At 48.0% G+C, this 18819-nt stretch overlaps 1 long non-coding RNA gene across 2 annotated transcripts; it reads left to right on the top strand.

The window, feature by feature from the left end:
* The first annotated feature begins 606 nt into the window (after positions 1-606).
* LOC123497797 (uncharacterized) lies at positions 607-12902 on the top strand. 2 transcript variants are annotated; one of them, XR_006671633.2, is made up of 5 exons: positions 607-898; positions 11803-11877; positions 11956-12094; positions 12281-12408; positions 12484-12902. It is a non-coding gene; the product is annotated as an uncharacterized lncRNA (long non-coding RNA). The 2 variants fall into 2 exon arrangements; XR_006671632.2 differs by having other exon boundaries at positions 607-1071.
* Positions 12903-18819: the final 5917 nt, after the last annotated feature.

Raw genomic sequence — 18819 nt, 5'->3', positions numbered from 1 at the left:
CTATGAGCCTCTCCGTGAGACTGAGCCGACACATCATCTTAAGATTGAGGAAGTCGCCATAAACGCCTTTGTAGTCAACGAAAAAGTCTACTCTCATTGAAGACACATAGCCGAAAGGCCTGAAATAAATTCAGAAAATGTAGCCACCAATGCTATGTCTTGGTGGGTTGGTTCCACCACAAGGAAATGTTTCTATTGTGTGAAAAATGTACAAGGTGTATGAAAAAATAGACATTAAAACATATATTAAAAAGTGTTATTGGTGTATTTAAAAAATTTCAATGTGTATAAAAAATGCCTCTGATGTGTAAAAAAATGTACGTTGTGCGGGAAAAATGTAGACACGTGCTGAAAAATGAAAAATGAAAAAACAGATAAAGTAGAAAAATTAATGAAAAAATTCGATGAAAAACCGGAAAGAAAAAAACTGACAAAAGAACAAAGAAAAACAAAGAAATAAAAAGGAAAAAGAAGTAAAATTGAAAACCGAAAGAACAAGAAAACCTGACGAAAACCCTAGAAAAACCGTGCTACAATAGTGGAGAAACCGATAAGTCTTTGCGCCGCAACCCTCGTCCTAATGGGCTAGACCTACCCACAAGCCCAACTCATCCATTACCCGCTGGCGCCACAGTGCCCAACTGCCCACCCTAGCTTTACCTCTGCCTAACGCCGCCGCCGTCGCCGCCTCCCAGCGTGCACCTTCCTCAGCGCCGCCGCCCGTGTCCTCCATTAGCGCCACCGCCCCTCGACGCTCGCCTGCTCCACCGCCTTCACCTTTCTACTCGACCTTGCCGGCCACCCAACAGCTCCTAAAGCCACCGCCCAGTGGAGCCACCCCCGCCGCCGCCGCCGCCTTGCCCTTACGGTGGCCACCTATTCGCCGGAATAATTAGTGGTGAGAATGGGACACTCAATCGCGTCTTCCAGTATGTCTGCCCTCCGATCTGGCGCACGGTGAGCTCGGGACGAACCCTAGCTTCATGGCTCCCCTTGCCTGCCGGGGTTCCTCCACCTTGCTACTCCGATGAGTGGTGTTCGGTCTCAGCTCCATTCCGGGCCGCCCAACCGGTAATTAGGACCAAATTTCTATACCCGTCAATGTGCTAGTTCGCCTGTGTGATATAATACTTTGTGCCTTGTGCTGATATAGTTCCTAGATGTAGACATGCTCACAGAATACTGGATGTTGCTTAAGCTTCAATTGACCTTAAGCCCGACCAAGATAGAACTTTTACCAAAAGTTTATTGTGATATTTTTGTTCAAATAATAATTAAGGTGAAGTAGGGTCAGGAAGACAGGAACAACGAATCTCTTTATGATAAACAGATCCATTTTGCAAGAATCCCTCTTTCCTATGTCCTTCCCCCATCTCTGGTAGATAGTCTAATTTGATCCTCCATATCTTCATATAGACCATACAATCTGTAAAGGGTCCTCTATATCTCTTTCATCTCCAACATATATTCTGAATTTCATCTTCTATATTCTCTCTTTAATATTTGAATAATCTCCTATAGCTACCATTTAAGTTGAAATGGCTACAATCATTCAGTTCCATCTGTACAAAACCAAGTTATGAGTCTTAATAATGACAAAAGAAAAAATATCGAAAGCCTATGTTTATCTGTGCAAGAAGCACAACAACAGAATTCAACAAGGAGCTTCACATCTGTATCATAATCAAGTAGCTAGTTAGCTAGTTCCTCTTGAAAAAAAACTCCTACGGCTGCCATGAAGTTCATGTTCTGGCACCACCGCAGGAACGACAAAGCCCCTTGATGCGGATGCGGTCAGCGCACAACTACAACCAGGCCGCCTGGCTGCTCTTTCGATGGCACATCAAAACTTTGGGATGCGACACTGCACTCCCCACTCCCTTCGACTATCCTTTTCACCTCGCTCCTTGCTCTCACTCCTCACCAATTCCATGCCACCTGCCTGGCTTCTACTTCCGAGGGCATGGAGAAGCACGGCTGGCCCCCTGCTCTTCCCCTTCCTTTCTGTTTGGTGCCGTGGTGAAGCCATGTGATCCATCACCACATACACACCTCTGCTTTAAAAATTGAAGGAGAGCTCATTTTTTTTCTTCACGTGCACACTTGAGGGAGGTGGTTGGAGGTGAGGTCAGGCGGCGAAGCGGATCTGTTCGAGAGGACAACTAGATTATTTGGAGGGGCGTGTGCTGGGAAGATCGGAATGGTGGAAGACACACAAAGAAGATTTACCCAGGTTTGGGCCCTCCCTGGAGGAGGCAATAACCTACTTTTGCTCTTATTGGTTGATCTATTGGCCTTGGGCTCACTCGACGGCGAGTCATCTTGTCTCTCAATCTACACGGGTGCCTTCACATCTTGGACTTCTTCGTCTTGGCTCCACTTTCCCGTGTTGGTGGAAGTTGGGCTATCTTCGTATCCTAGGGCCTAGTACTTCCTTCCCGAGGGCCATGCGTGGCTTTCGGAGCCAGGCTTATAATCTTCTTACCATGATCCGTCAGTAGCCCCTGAGTAACGGGTGACTTCTTCGATCACCCGACTTTTTGGAACTCCTTCACGCACTTCCCGAGCCTCCTTTTTTCCTTGGTAAATCGGACACCTGCTTTCATTAAAGATGAGTGGACCAAACTTGCCTCACTGAAGCTTACATCCCACACAATTACATAGGGGCAAACATACATAAAAAAGAAACCACCCTTAACTAAGATGTGACATAGTTACCTACAGGGGATTGCCACGTGGTAGTGAGCACCAGCAGGGGATGACACACAACCATCTTGGTTGCACACGCGCCTGGCAAGCCGCCTCGCCACCGACCAAAGAAATCTCTGCGAACGGACCACATCTTTGTCCAGCACCAGCGAGCGAAGGGGAGTATCGGGATTGGGGCCTCCAGTCGATCTTCCTAGATGAGGCTTGGAGGTTGAAGCGACTGGAGAAGCCAATAATTTTGAATATGCTCTAACTTCACCAGCAGTAGGAGACTACCCGTGAACTGTGCAAGTATCTCCAAACTCAGACCATGCACCATCGCCTCTAGAATCAAATAGAGTTGCTTCCCAGAACCCGCTTAGTGGGCCTTTGCAATGGAGGTTAGAGAGAGATGCTAGAATCCAATTAATCTCAGACTTGACAAAAGGAAGGTTTCCCCTTGTTGCATAAGTCTAGAGAGAAAAACATCACCAGTGGAGAAGGGAACCGCTGCCATGAGAAGGAAATAATAGCCTGCAGCGTTTGTACACCGACCCGCTTAGATATAAGGAAATTAGAGATGAGACCAATAGAATAGGCTCACCGGAAATAAAGGATTTTGTTGACAACATCTAGCGAGATCAAAAGGGGAAAGCAAGGATTTATTGGACTCAAAGGACGACCACGAACTTTCGGCATAGGTCCAACCTTCAGTCCCCATTTGATGGCCAAAGGGGAAGAGGAAAGACTGGATCCAGGAAGCATAAAACTAGGGAGGTTAGTGGAGAGGGTGGTACCGGACCGATCTATGGCGGTGCTGAAGCCGAGAGAGGCAAGGGCTGTAGTAGCACCAAGAACGACCACGAACAGAGCTCGTCGGAGCCTCCAAATGGACGAACTGCACCCAAAACAAGCTATGTAGGCCAAAAACCAAAGTGGATATACAAGGGAACTGATGAGGCCGAGCCCCTCTCCCCTTCCTCTCCAACCAGACAAACCAATGAAGGAGAAGAGGGGAGTTGGGAGGCGAGGACTGGAGTTGAGAACAGAGAAGGATGGAGGAGAAAGAAAGATGGGAATGGACGGTCCGGAGGTCGAGTTCTCGAGCCTCCCGGAGGGGTCATGGGTGCTTGAGGGTTCAACAGGGGAAGAACGTCTCTAACCCGATTTTCGTAGCGTGACGTACTCCGAGGATCTCTTGCTGTACTCTGGCCCGCAAGCAGGGCATCCCTTTATCCCGGTTCCAAGCTTGCCTAACCTCGGGGAAGGAGCCCGTTTCGGGCACTGAGGTCGGCTATCCTCCTGGCCTGAGGCCGAAACTCTTCGGGCCATGGATGTCAAGTTCATGTTTTTTCACCCCGCGGGCCTCTTGGGTGGATCTCTCCAAGGTGTGTGGGATTTTAGCCAGCTTGCTGGCCGCACCCCACATTCCTTTGGAGGGTCACCCAGGGTTAGTTTCCCCACAAGGGGGTTGTACACCACCAAACAAGCTCGGTATTGTGCCACAACGTTTGGGAGATTACAGGAATTTGGGACGGAAGTCTATGAAAACTCGACCCTCCCGACCTTCATAACATGGGATGTCTATCTAGGAATCTTCCCAGCTCGGGCTCGTTCCAGCTCGGCGTGCCTGGGACTCGGTTTCCCCTGAACCGCTCTTCACTTCGCCTCTTGGTACACGCATCGTGCCCATTGGGGTGAGGGCGTGGGTCCCCATCCCTATGCTTCGAGAATTCATGTTGATCTTGGGATGACAGTAGTTTTGGCTCCGGGTAGGTGAATCGTCAGCCGGATGGCGTGGTCGTGGCAAATTAATGCAATGCCGCATCTATGAAGCGTTGCATCGGATACTTCACCATGGCGTCGCTTCGGGACTAGCGATTGATTCTGATGCCCTTATAAAGCTTGGGTTGGGGGAAGCATGGAGTCTTGCACTTGTCCTCCATTATCCCCAATCCTTATGGACTCGTGATAGCTTTGTCTTCCTTGGGAGAGGAGACCCCACCAGGGGTCCGATGCCGGTGCCTCGGCGTATTCTGATGCGGGGGAGGCGGTTCCTCGCCTTCCTTCCTCGGGTGGCCTGGTGCTAGCGGCTCGGGCTTCCTTCCATAGGCGTCGTCATTTGCGCAAAACATGGACAACGTCATGGACAACAGGGGCCCCCGTTCGGCCATTGCCATGTCCCTCGGCCATCCCTCCATGAACGTGGAGGAAGCTTGGGGGATCTTCTATTATGCTCTAGCAGGAAGGAATCAAAAGTGCCTTGCGTGTGTTGAGGCGGGCCATCGGGCGACCGAGGTGGAAAGACGTCGCCGCGGGCTTCGTTGGATCGAGTTTTTCGAGGAAGAGTTTCGCCGCGCCATCTTTAGTGTGGTGGGCACTGCTCGTATGTCAGCGGTCCGAGCGTTCGTCACCTTTGTGGAATGACATGTTGACTTGGAGGTCAAAGTTGCTCCGGGTGCCACCCCGTCGTTCGAGGCGCTCGAGAGCGTTCAGCTCGTAAGGGATGTCTTTGCCTCCATCGGGGAAGGGTTGAGGGGCACTCGTGGTGGAGGTTGTGCTCCAGAGGATGAGGCGAGTGTGCGTCGTCGCTTTTACCGAAGGAAGAGACGGTCAAGGGTGATGAGGCGGATTCCTCGCCCTCGCAACCCTCCCCCGCGGCTTCAGTAGAAGAGAAGAGAAGGGGAACGGGGGTTATTGGATGTGTAATAGTTGGGAGAATTTGGCTTGTAACCGATCGCTCTTGCATTACTGAATCTCTTGTCCTTTTGTTCCCATTTGCTCTTTATTCCGCCATCTGGTGACTACATGCGTAGAGAGGGAGCATTGTGAGTTGGGTGTAGTCAGGCAAAAAGGCTGGAAGGGAATGGGTCGCCTAGGGACGTCCACCCTGCTAGGCGGGGACGCCGTGGCCAATAGTTATTAACGGGTAGGATATGGTTGTTGAAGTGTATATATGTATTGCCTAGCCCTTTCCATGAGTTCAGACTTTTGGTTGCGTTGGCTAATGCATGAAGCTTAACATGGTATCAGAGCTAAGGTCTTCAGTTCAAAACCTGGCTTTCGCAATTTATCTAAAAATTGTTGTTCCCCCCTTTGTGTCCACGTATAGGCCTCTTGAGCCATACCATTGAGTCTATCCAAGTGATGACTTTCCGCGTCACACGTGAGAGGGTGTGTTGAAGTGTATATGTGGATTGCCTAACCCTTTCCATGAGTTCGGACTTTTGGTTGCGTTGGCTAGTGCATGAAGCTTAACAGTGGCGATCTCCAGTTTGCTCCGAGTTGGGGAATCTGGCTAGTGGCCTGCTCTGGGGGCGTATCGTGAATTCCTTCGGAGTACCTAGTGGCGGTTGATAGGCCGACAAAGTCTACCTCCCATTGGAAATGCCCTCACCTCTTGCTTTTAGGTACTGTCTCCCTAACCATGATGCCTGATGCCCCTCATGGAAGGGGTTCAACTTTCGACCCACGAGGCACGCCATGATCGCCCTTCACTCGGGTGTGCTAGCAAAGTTTAGGACCCTGGGGTCAGTTGTTGGTACCTTGAAAGAGCTGAAAAGCTCGGGGCTGAAAAGCTAGGTCTCCCCATGTTGTTTCCTTCCTTCGTCTGTTCCCTTCTCCATTCCGGCAACACTGGTCAAAAGGCCTCCAGATTAGCCTCCCTGATCGATCAAACTCAGGAAGGGGGTAGTCCCCAAGCCCCCGAGTTAAGCCCATCCAGGTGTTTTGTCTCGGAGGGCGCTCGAGCTCGGCTGCAGGGATTCTTTGTGCAACATCCTTGACGCCAACCGGGCAGGACAATTCGCATTTGTTGGAGCTTTCTTTTGCCTGCAAGTGTCCTTGGCTAGGTCGACGCCGAGGGAAATTGCCTGGTCTTTCTCAAAGTAGTAGGCCGGTGGGCGTTCGACCGAGGTGTTGTAATGCTGTTACTTAAGCTTGGTCAGCCCGGAACGCGCCATGATCCGTGAGCGGAAGTCCTGACCTTGTTGATGATCTCCAACGACTTTAACTTGATGTCCCCCAGCTGAAGGACTCGGGGTCTCGGCGCTCAGCTCTGGCATGGGAGCGTTCCAACCCACTTTGCGGTTATGAGCAGCTCATGGGAGGGTACATGAGTCCTGCTTGCCTTCGAGGCTTTCCTGGACGATCCAATGATGGATGCTACTCCCGTCATTGTGGAGACTTGGTCTCCCTTTCTTCGGACGTCGCTCGGGTGGTCAATCCCTTTACCGTTGTCGAAACTGGGGCACACTTGACGGCTTCTTCGTCTCAGGACTCGGTGCTCCCAATCATTGGCTAGCATGTACTTCACGTGTTTTACCTCACCACTCCTCGCCCGAAGTCAAAGATACAACTTCACGTGTTTTACCTCACCACTCCTCACCAAAAGTCGAAGAAACAACTTCTCAAGTCGAACCCCATCAGCCCCCTGTTCAACGATTTGGATACTCAGAATGTTGGTCTCGGGGGATCCCTGCATCCACCTTCCCCTTTTGACCCTGGCGAGCATCCGGTCACGGTCGGGCTCTGGGCCAGCGTTGGAACGGTAGGCAAGTTTGGGCGTACAGAGTTGACCGCCGATGATGGGTCGGACACAAGTTGACCTACCTAATGGCGCTCCTTATCCGGGAGATCAGGGGTTGTGTCCTTGTGTGACGATAACTCCCCTGGGGCCCGTCAGCTAGAGCTGAAGACGTGCGTAGCAAGGGGTGGCCTTGAAGAGCACGAAGTTGGGACGTCCAAAAACAGTGGAGTACAGCGTGTACTTCAAAACGCAACCCGTTGGTCCATGGGTTGCACGGTGAGCTGAGGATGACTCAGAGGTTAACCCTCCCCAAGGCTTGGGAGCAATGCACGCAGACAACCTCGTGGATGGGAGAGCGGACCAGCTCAACGCTGGAGCAGGAGACTTATAAGCTATCCAACACTCTGGCATGGATGATGTTTACGACGCTCCCTTCAATCCATTAGCACCTTCCGGATTGTAGCCCCGAAGATGAGGGGCTTAGGTACCAATGGGAAAACGACAAGAGGTGGCATGACCCTTGTGAGTCCGATCGCTTCGTTTGGGGTCAGACACCTTGGCCACCTTGAGAATTGGGCCGGAGTGGGCCTGGGCACTGGAAACTTGGGGCTTAGGAGGCCACCGCCATGCTTGCCTCTCGTTGTGCTTCAGTCCTTACTAATGGCCTTGTTGCCTCCGGTGAATCCGTCCACGGGAGGTAGGGGGTCTTGTTCGTCGCTGTTTAAGGTGAAAGCTCTGGCTCGCTCCTCCTTGCGTGCTGGTGAAGGAGATGATACTCCTCGGTCTTGTGCCATGGAGCTTGCATGTTCCGCCCACTGCTCGACGAGCTGCTCTGCCAAGGTTCTGCTTCCGAGGCTCTTGGGCACGCCTTCGCTTTTGTGACTTGCCTGAGCGTGGCCAGGGCTGTCGGGAGCAGCCTGAGGGTGTTTCCACGCTGCTTTTGTAGGCGCGAGTCTTCTGGTGCTCCCTTGCTTGACCAACATAATGGTGGTTTCTTTTGCGGCATGCCGACGTATGATGCGGCACTCCACCGCTTGGTGCCGTGAACATTGTCCATGAAGGGGGCACATCTCCACCACGGGTAGGTTAGGTATCTTGGGGCTTAAGTTCTTCCAATCCCTAGACATGATGGTTATCCCATTTCTTCTTGTCCCACTTGGCACCGACCTGTCTTGGCTCCAGGGAGTTTGGTTGCTTGAAGCTTCAGGCGTCGTCGTAGGGCTCTTCCAAGGGGTGGAGGCATCCGGGAGCCGTCAGCCTTGAATCCGAGGGCACCAAAGCGTAAGATCTGCCCTTTGGAGTAGAGGATCATGCGGATCAGATCTTCGGCCATGTCGGGGACGAGGCGGAGGGGGTCGAGGAAGAGACCCCGGCTTGGTGCGAAGCCAGCTCGCACGGATGGTGCCATTTCAATTTGCTGGGATCGATCTCCACGCATTGCCCCTACCTAGCGCGCCAACTGTTGGAGTTTTCATTCCGGCAGTGTTGTCTGAAGGACAACTAGATTGTTCAGAGGGGCGCATGTGGGGAAGACCAGAATGGTAGAAGACACAGAGAGAAGATTTACCCAAGTTCGGGCCCTCCCTAGAAGGTAATACTCTACTCCTCTTGGTGGTTGATCTATTGACCTTCGGCTCATTCATCAGTGAGCTGTCTTATCTCTCAATTACAGGATGTTCTTCTCCTTTGGGGGGGGGGGTGCTAGATCTCCCCCCTCCACCTTATATACCAACGGGGTTAGGGTTACATATCTAGACGCGGGATGGGTCCGAGGTCGGCTACTCGGGTGGCTTTACATCTTGGACCTCACCGTCCTGGGTCCTCTTTGCCGGGTCGGTGGAAGCTAGGTTGTCTCCGTACTTGGGACCTAGTAGTTCCTTTCGTGGGTGGGTGGGGGGGGGGTGGCCTTTGGTCCGAGGAAGGATCAGGACCTCTTGGCACGAGTTGCTAGTACTTCACCATTGCATCAGTCATGTCCTTCTGATGCAGGCAAGATAGCTTATTTAAAAAAAATCAAAACTAGGAAAGTTCTTTGTTGCACATCTTTTTTTCTTCGAAATGGAGGCAAAAGCTTTGCCTCATCTCATTAATAAAGAAGAGAATTGTCCGGTTAATTAACGGAAAACCGGCACAAGCACCCTTGTCGGCCATCACGGAACACGACAGCCTTGAGGGAACGCCCAGCCAACCTGGCTACCAAAACAAGCCGCATGCGCCCCCAAAGAGAGAGCCGTTGTCAAAGTTGTCCACCGGGGTCATCGTCATCACTCCTCGAGCCAGTGACTCAAACTTTACTGAAGAACAACCACCGAAGAAAGCCTCGCCACAGCGGCTTTGCAAAGCCCGCGCCGGCCCATGCCAAACAGTTGACTCATCGCGTAGAGGACTGGCAGCTCTGATTCTGATGACGAGATTTGAAGAAGATATATGCAAAACTCGCGTCGATGAAGATCTTCACAACAGGACTGCCCAGCGCAGGTCAACGTTCCTACACAATACACGACAACTCTGATTTCCAGCAGCAAAAGACCAACGCGAAGACCCGTTGGACACGCTAGAACAAGCACTGACTACCAAGTTCTTGCCGCGACCAAACCATCACTCTTCATCGCCATCGTTGCCGCGCAAGGCATCGCGCGCGATCCATGCATCACCAGTTTGTAGGTGGCCACCTGCAAACCGTGACGCCGCGTGCGTCCAGCCCACCAATAAATGTGGATGGGAGAAAGATTTTCAAGGCGACGCCCCAAAGGAGGAAGACGACGTGAGAACAACGGTCGTTGCTTGACCGGACTGGTCTAGGATTTCCCCCAAAAAGCTTGCTTCAAGGATGGGAAAGGTCGAAGAAGACTCCATGGCGACGCCTCCAAGGAGGAGAGCGACGCCCATAGGCGCCGACGCCGCTGGCCGGCAAGAGCCGGGAAACTTTTGCTCGAAGCCTTCTGGACCACCATCCCCAACGCGGCGACCGCACCATCACCAGACCGAGGCCACCGCCTACCTCATCGTCAACCAACACCGATGAACCAGATCTGGCGACCACATCCAGCCAAGATGCAGATCTTCAAGATGCCGCCGTTCGCCACCAAAACTTGGAGGGGAGGCCGCCACCCACCCCAACATGCCGGAGGAAAGACCGCCGGCCAAAGCCTGCACCGCTTTCCGGCGCCGCCGTCTCAACGCGCACAGGAGCAAAAGCTACCCGCCGCCCGGAGACGCTGGTCGTGCCGCTCCTTGTGCAGGATCCAAAGTCGCCGGAGCCAAGCCTTGCCGCGCTTCGCCATCAGCTGGCCCTCCCCCCCCCCCCCCCCCCCCCCCCCCCCGAAGGAGTCACCATGCAAGAGAAAAAAGGGAGCCCCGCCGCCACCGTCCGCCATCCCGGCTTCGCCCAGCAGCCTCCTCCGGCAGCAGCGAGGAGGCTTGGAGGAGGAGGGGACTGGGGCGGCGGATCTGGGGCAACCGACCGAGCCGCCTTGGGAAGGTGACGCGGGGGTCGGGGAAGAGTATGGTGAACTGTTGCTGCACATCTTTTTGGTATGTTAAAATTATAAGTAAGAACTAGCGTTTATGAAGCCATAGCATACAACATTTGGCAAACATGTGTAGTGGGTACTGTACCATGCAAATTTGTGTGGGCTGCTCATGCCACAGCGCATTGCAGGTTTTCAATAATACGTAAATATATCTAAACAAATTTGCTATTTTCTTTTTTATGGACTTGACGTTTTCATGTGTGTTCGTAATGTTTATTTCCTACCAGTTTCCATTTCTCTCTACTGCTAATATAATACCCTTAACGTTATTCATATTAATGCATTCAATTTACCTGCATTATATCTTCATCAGACGTTGTTTTGATATGGATGGGACAGAGCGAGAAATTAGTTGCTAATCTTTCCCAAATGGCTTACAAAATGCTCCTTCAGTTATCTTCGCTGATGAAATTGATTCTTTATGTGGTACACATGGAGAAAGCAACAAAAGTGAAGCTTCTAGGAGAATCAAGACCGCATCTTGTACAGATGTGTTTGCAGTCTATAATGTTGTGAATTGTTTCTGAATGTGCCTTCTGCTGCAGAACATGGCGACTGGACATGCTTAGTTGGAATTTTGTACTCCAATAGTTCAGAAATGGAGAAGTGATAGCCAGACGCATTCCGTGTACAGATTATGGAGTTTAGCTTTTTCTACTTCACCAGTACTGTTGCATGTTAAGAGAAAAAATGAGCATATTTCCATTTGATTTTGGTCAAGCCGTTGTCCCCACAGATTCCTTAGCAAAACAGTGTTGGCTAATACTGGACAGGTCACTGGCTATTAGTTATAACACTGGATATCTGGTACCAAACACAGTACTATAGATTCCTCACCCAAACAGGTTAGGAATTTTGCTTGTCTTTCGGTAACTGTCCAGGGTGTTGGCCATAGTAATTATAAAGTTCTTGTTCTTGCTGCTACGAGTACGCCATATGCTCTGGACCAGGTTTCTGAACACTCGTCAAATACACTTGTGCCATTTAGGTTTATAAAGATTCTCTTGATATCTCTTGAGCAGTTTGGCAATTGACATATATTTATCATTTCAGGCTGTGCAGCGACAGTTTGACAAGCGTATCCACATTCCTTTACCTGACTCGCAAGCAATGCAGCATAGGTTTAAGGTACTGAAGAAATATCTGTGTGCACTACATAAAAGTTCTGTTTAGAAAGGTTGTCATGATCCTTCGCAATCGATTCAGGTCCATCTAGTGGATACAGCACACAGCTGATCGGAAAGTGACTTTGAGGTCTTGGGTTGTCGGACAGATGGATTTTCTGGTTCCGTCATAAAGAAGTTCTGTTCAGAAAGGTTGTCATGATCCTTTGCAATCCATTCAGGTACATCTTTGGGGATGAACCACAAGGCTTATCAGAAAGTGATTTTGAGGTCTTGGGTCATCAGACAGATGGATTTTCTGGTTCCGACATTGTTGTCGGTGTAACATCACATGTAGTTTTCGCGCAATCCTTTGCCGTGTCTGTACAATGTGACAGGTGTCTGATTCTTTTGCTATTTGTTAACAGGTGAAAGATGTGTTGTTTGAGCCCTCGCGCAAGACACAGGATGTAATGTTCTTCTTTTAGACTGATGGTGGCACTGTCCAGACTACGATCCAGGAGCTTGCATCCAAAGGCGCCTGATCGCATCACAGGTAAGATACTATAGGTGATATTTCCTCCGAAAGGTCTGTGAAATTGAATAGGTATGGTGTATTGCTGGGTTGCAGATTCTTTCACCCCTGATCCCAGTGACTGATGTCAAGAAAGTCCTCGCTGGCAGAGGCCGGCCGTTGGCAAGACAGACCTGGAGGTACACGAGAAGTTCAGGTGACAGTTCAGCAAGGAGGGTTGATTCGCTGCAAGTACTCTCTGAACTCAATAAGTGTATTAAAGAGAACGATTCTTAAGGTGGGGAGTCCTTGTGGTGTAGCTTGATAGTAGTTGTTTTCAGTTTCTCTGATTTTCCTTTGTGTAACTTTTGTTGTGCCCTTAGGTCATAATTAGTTTGGCATCTAAAACTACTTTTTACTCTTTTCGACGGCGTGTGTTAACGTCAGTTTTGTGCCGGGCTACCTGCAACGAGACCTGAATCATGTAAGCTCCACTTGACAGCTGAATTATACGTTGTCCTGTGGATTCAGTGGTACCTCCTGTCAACTTTTATGAATTGGTACCTTGTGGGGCTCAGCCTCAGGCGCGGACGCTAGTTACTAACTGCATCTATATTTAGTTGGTACGAGACTTGCAACAGTTGCAGCATCATTACTACATGTCGTACGCTCCCTGACGGGCTGCTGGAGCTTTCATTGGACTGCTCAAGAAAGCACACAACTTGATTTTCTAGAAGGTCTTAATTGCCGTAAATTTCAACAACTAATAATAAGATCAATGCTGGCAAGTACACATATATGCTAGCCCCACGGAGGTATATTCTTCTACCATTTCTTTCGATTACAAAGAAGATGAACGCATCCACGACACAACCAAGAGTCCTCTAACATGTGCTTGACGACAGTGGAGTCGTGCCCTCACAACTCTCGCCTAGCGCATGTTTTCGTCGACTCCTCTTCCTTTAGATGCGCATTTCAGAAGAACCAAACCACTAGCAAATGGACCAACGTGTCCAATTGTGTTTATATAAACAATATAACTACAAAGCACAAGACACAAAGGTTCATGCATGCATGTAAACGGGGTATGTCCTTCTCACCAATAATCTAAATCCACTTGGCAATTCCAACTTGGAGCACCTTCCCATAGCTTTGGCAGGTTTCAAAACCTGCCAAGTGGACAGTCTCCCATGGTAGGAAAAGAAAACCACGGCTAGCTAGTAGCTAACAGCTCCTTGTTTTTCTCTCAGGTGCTGCCACTTTGATGACGTGTCAAGATATTCCAGCTGCAAATGACACCAAACAAATTGCGGTACCTATCCGAGTTCATTAATCAATAAGACGTTGAGAAACTGATCAGTGCAGACAAAATTTACTTGGTGATGATACTAATTTCCTTCATTGGGAATTACCATCAATATCACAGTTATTTTGTGCATTTTACTTCATACATACAGTTTTACAAATTAAGTACACCTATCTCATGCGAATAACCGTTGTTATCCCATTTTGTGAAATTTCCCACACATAAAAAAATGCGGGTTCAACGCATCATCCTACAAATTAGTATACCTACAATTTTCTTTTGTCATTGTTCTCTAAAGTTGGAGTTGTGATTTCTAGTGCATGAGTGTTTCGTCAAAACCGTGAATTTGAAGTGTGGCCCAGCCTTTAGAAGCTAATACTGAGACGCACTTGCAGATAGCCCTTGTTTTACGTGTTAACCTTTATACATTGAAACACTCTCTAATATGTACAGTTTTTTTTAACAACTCTAATATGTACAGTTGATTGCTACCTTTTGTTATTAAAAGTTTTGATTGCACGTTTTCCAGGAAGCCATCTGTTCGCGAAAGCTGAGTGAGTATTAGTGTTGCTAAAATAATAAGACGCCCATGAAATGCATGAACTGTGCATGTGCGCAATGCGAAGCAGCTAGGACGTTGCCACAAGTTAACTCCAAACTCCCTAGACCTGGAAAATTTTCCTGTCAAAGTCTACTCTCCACATACGCTCCGAGTGGATTCCATGAACTTGACCAAACCAACACTGCGTCCGCAGCTAGCATGCGTTCTTGCATGCATGGACCAAAACCAATGGACGATCACCAGCTGCAGAATATATGCAACTTGCAGCAGGGGATATCATCATCAAGGTGATATTAAAATGAAAAAGGGTGTGCATTTTACAATTCTTATCTGTCCATGCATGCATCTGTGACGCCATCCACAGAATTTGCCTGCTGCCTAGTTCTATATGGAGCAGAGGTTCTTTGAATCTGCGTATGCTCCACATATGGTCACCAGAAACCTACTATAGTATTGTAGGTGCAAGTGGCAATAAGCTCCATTCTTTGAACCATACACATCGATCGATCATAAAGGTGATCGAATCGCTATGGCCAGCTAAGGGACAAGTTGGTTGTCCTTTGATCTGAACAGGATGCAAGTTGCAAGAGGTGGAATTGAGGGAGGCTGGATGGAGATGGAAACTTGAGCCAGCAACTTGTTGTGTCTGATACTGTGTGCTGCTGGTCCGAAACCATGGAAAAGGTTTTCCCTTGGAAACCCACAAGTGGCTCTCCATTCTAACAAAAATTGGACCTTACAAAGCGTTCTGTGGTGATCATGCTTTTCCCCTTGGCTTGAATGGGTCTAGAGACATAAATCCATGCATGAATCCACACCTAGTCCGATTCAAATTTCTTCCACTGTCACATCCTAGCCTAGGATATGCTCCGAATAGTGGCCAGACCGTGCTCGGCGATTAACCAGAGAAACCGGTCGTAGATGGGGTGCCTGATTTTTAGTCAATACGTATATATGTCTTTGTCGCAAAAATGAGGTGTCGTTCCTTAAGTACGGACTTTTAAGTAGACACATTGTAAAATTCACTCATTAGCAACTATTTGCACTTGCACATTTCATATTTAAAACAGGAATCATGTTTGTTGTGTATTAGAATGCTAGTACTTGCTCTCACAAAAAGAATGGCTACTTGCAATGCGCAAAAGGTAGACATGTTTGTGATGTACGCAAAATTATATATTGTTGGACAAAATATACCAACTATTTGTAGATGTGTGTACATGTTTTTTTTTTGGTAAAATCATGAATCTGTTTACATCTTGTTGGCAAAATTTTGGTAGTGGCCATACTTTTGTACAATGTGCACTGTAAAATTATTTCGAGTTATGCGGATGCCCATTCTTTTATGAAGGTGCAGGCATAAGCACCCATGTTCTTTACAGTATTCTCATCATTTGGGCTTTATGTATGGATAATATGAATTTATCATCAGGCCAGCTAGCTACACTTGCCTTAAAAGGGGAACTACTAAGTTTCAAGCTACATCGTGTATAACTAATGACCTGATTAGAAAATAAAATAGAACATATAAGAATCAAATGTTGAAGCATATATGCGTGTGTAGTTCCCATCGGAAACAAAAAAGTTGGTCCATGTATTTCTCAAAATTGATTTTCAATGTAATTGTATACCTTGCAATAAATATGTATTCTCTAAAAAAGCCTTAACTATGTGATTATATTAGATAGTATAATAATAATAATAATAATGATGATGATGATGATGATGATGATGATGATGATGATGATGATGATGATGATGATGATGATGATAATACTGATGATAATACTGATGATAATAATAACAGTACCAATGATATAAGAAAACATCAAGGACCTAGAGTGAAACCTAAGGGGAAAGAAAGCCAGTCGATCAGCTCCTTCCTTCCAAAATATAGCGCGTGTATTTATTTTTCCAAAAATTAAACTTCACAAAGTTTGACCAAGATTTTAGATAAAAATATGAACATAATACAAAATAAATATAACATAAAAATATATTTCACGACGTATCTAATGATATTTATTTTGTATTATATATGTACATAATTTCTATAAAAAACTTGGTCAAACATCTTATGAAACTTGACTTTTGAAAAAGGAAATCTATACACACTATATTTTGCTAGTGCAGACAGACATGTTCTTTCCTTCTTGATTTTTTCGACCACATTTGATGCAAAGGAGGGTTAGTTACTGAAGACTGTTGGCAAATGCTATAAAAAATTGCGGGTAAACTCTTGTATTACTCAACACACTGACCGTACAATCAGATTTGGCTAGCCCTAAAGAATGTTATCTCACTTGTTATTGAAAAAAATCAATGAAGTGCAAAACAATACAAGTAGTTACCAACTTTGCAGGAAAACATGCAAAATAGACATGAAAAAGGAGAAGAGGCGAAGCTAATTTGTTCCTCGAGTGCGTTGTATGGTAACCGGTGCATGGGCATGGCGGTAGGAAGATATTGCTGTTTTTTTTAACACAATACAGACGCAAGCGCTCATACATACGTGCATACACTCATCCCTATGAACGCACATACGCACATCCTACATGTATGAGCACCTTCGAGAGACTGAGCCGGCATATCATCTTGAGATTTACGAAGTCACCGTAGGCGCCTCGTCGTTGACGGGAACGTCTCCTCCCACTGAAAGCGCATCGCCGAAAATCCAGAAATAATGCGAGCACCAGGACTTGAATCCTGCTTGGCTGGGGATATCACTGTCCCTCTAACCATCCAACCACAGGTTGGTAGGAAGAGTTTGCTGCTGGCATCGTTCTGTTTTTTTTTCCTAACAATGATCGAGGAGGGAGGGGGGGTCCCACTACATGGTTCGATCGTAGTTGCTTATGTTATGTACTTGTAGATAATTTCGGCTTCATCAACTTAAATGAAATATGGCCGTGTGCGTTACGATTACACGAAAGCTGGGTGTTCCAGCCCCCTTTTCAGAAAAGGGTTAGGAATCTTCTTTATGTATGGTTTGGCGGGAATGGATGAGCACTTTGTTGCTTTCCTGCTCATTTTCGGATGCAGAGGACCGAGGCAGTGTTCTAATCTAATTTTTGTTTCCAGCAGGAGCAGGGTCCTCTCATCTAGTAGTAGTAGTATTGAAAGTTGGGTAGATAGTCTCATGTAAAATATGCATGCACACACACACACACACACACATTGCATTGCTAAAGAGACGCATGACATGATTGGCAAGACTATGCACATACGCACGCGGCCGGTGGAACCATTGACCGGCGACCGCGACCATTGATCGCCAAGAAAGATTTTGAGACGCCTGACTGCACGTGAAGCATTCATGGCCTTGTCGTGCGACCGTGCACGGGTTTTCATTGGCCAGCACACAAGAGACGACAAGGTAGGCAACAGGAGAGAGCCCCCCTCTCTCTCAGCACACACGCTTGACATGCAGCAAATTTGACAATTTTCACCTCGGGACGAAATCATTTCACAGAATGAACTGGGTGCGAAACTATTTCACTCCCCTGACCTTTTTGTGTAGCGCCCGCCACGCCGGCGCCACACCCTACTGTGCAGCGCCTAGCGCGGCGGCGTTGCACTCCTGTCCACCGTGGCAGCCCCTGGGCCCGCACCCAGCAGTGCAGCGCCTCCGGGCTAGGCGCCACACATGTAATGTGCAGCGCCTAGCGGCTAGGCGCTGCACTGTGACTTATCCAGCCACTTGGCTGGGCCCCCCTCCCCCACCCCCCCACACCACACACTCTCTCACTCTCTCCCCGAGCTTTGCCCCCTCTCCCACTCTCTCCCCCTCTCAAATCTTCTTTCAAATCTTGCAAATTTGAAGAATATGTCCGTGGATTTCGAAGTCAAACCCTCCCTCAAGGTAATATTCTCCGATCCCCTTGTTTTGATCCAAGTAAAGTTCTCCCATTGCTCATTTGTTGCTAGTTTGGGGAAACCCTAGTTTTGTTTGGATCTAGAGATTTGCATGGAGATGTGAGATGTTTGTTTGCCAATTTCTATGATTAGGCTTTGTTAGTATGCTAGGGTTATTCTTATGGGTGTTCTTATGTTGGTGCTAGGGTTAGGTTTAGGGCTAGGGTTATGGTTAGGGTTATGGTTATGGTTAGGGTTAGGGTTATGGTTAGGGTTGGGTTGTTGTTTCATATATATATTAGGGTTTGTATCCCGTGTTAATCCTTGGATTAGTACTAATGGAAGCAATGTTACCTTGTGTTCTTTGAATGCTTATAGGGATGGGAAGAACATGTGTGTTTGTTCATCATGGGGACAAAGACGCCTTTTTGAAAGGCAATATAGAACCGGACCCGGATGAACTTGACATGGTGTTTGATAGTAGTCCTAGCTATGCGGAGCTCTTGCAACAAGTTAGGAAAGATTTGAATTGGATGGACCCTAGTGATATCATTGAGTTGGAGGGAAGGCATAATGTTGGTTTTGGAATGCACATCCGTTGGAAGAAAATGCGTGTCAACTCGGAGCAACGTTGGGTTGCATACAAGGAGATGGTGGCCGAATCACTAGACAAGGCTCTTGAGTTATTTGCAACGAAGAAGGTTGATTCAAGTTTGCATTTGGACTTGAA

The sequence above is a fragment of the Aegilops tauschii genome, chromosome 3, assembly GCF_002575655.3.
Source record: "Aegilops tauschii subsp. strangulata cultivar AL8/78 chromosome 3, Aet v6.0, whole genome shotgun sequence".
Classification (NCBI taxonomy): domain Eukaryota; kingdom Viridiplantae; phylum Streptophyta; class Magnoliopsida; order Poales; family Poaceae; genus Aegilops; species Aegilops tauschii.
Note: the sequence above shows the minus strand (reverse complement) of the source record. Positions and strands in the feature narration are given on the sequence as shown.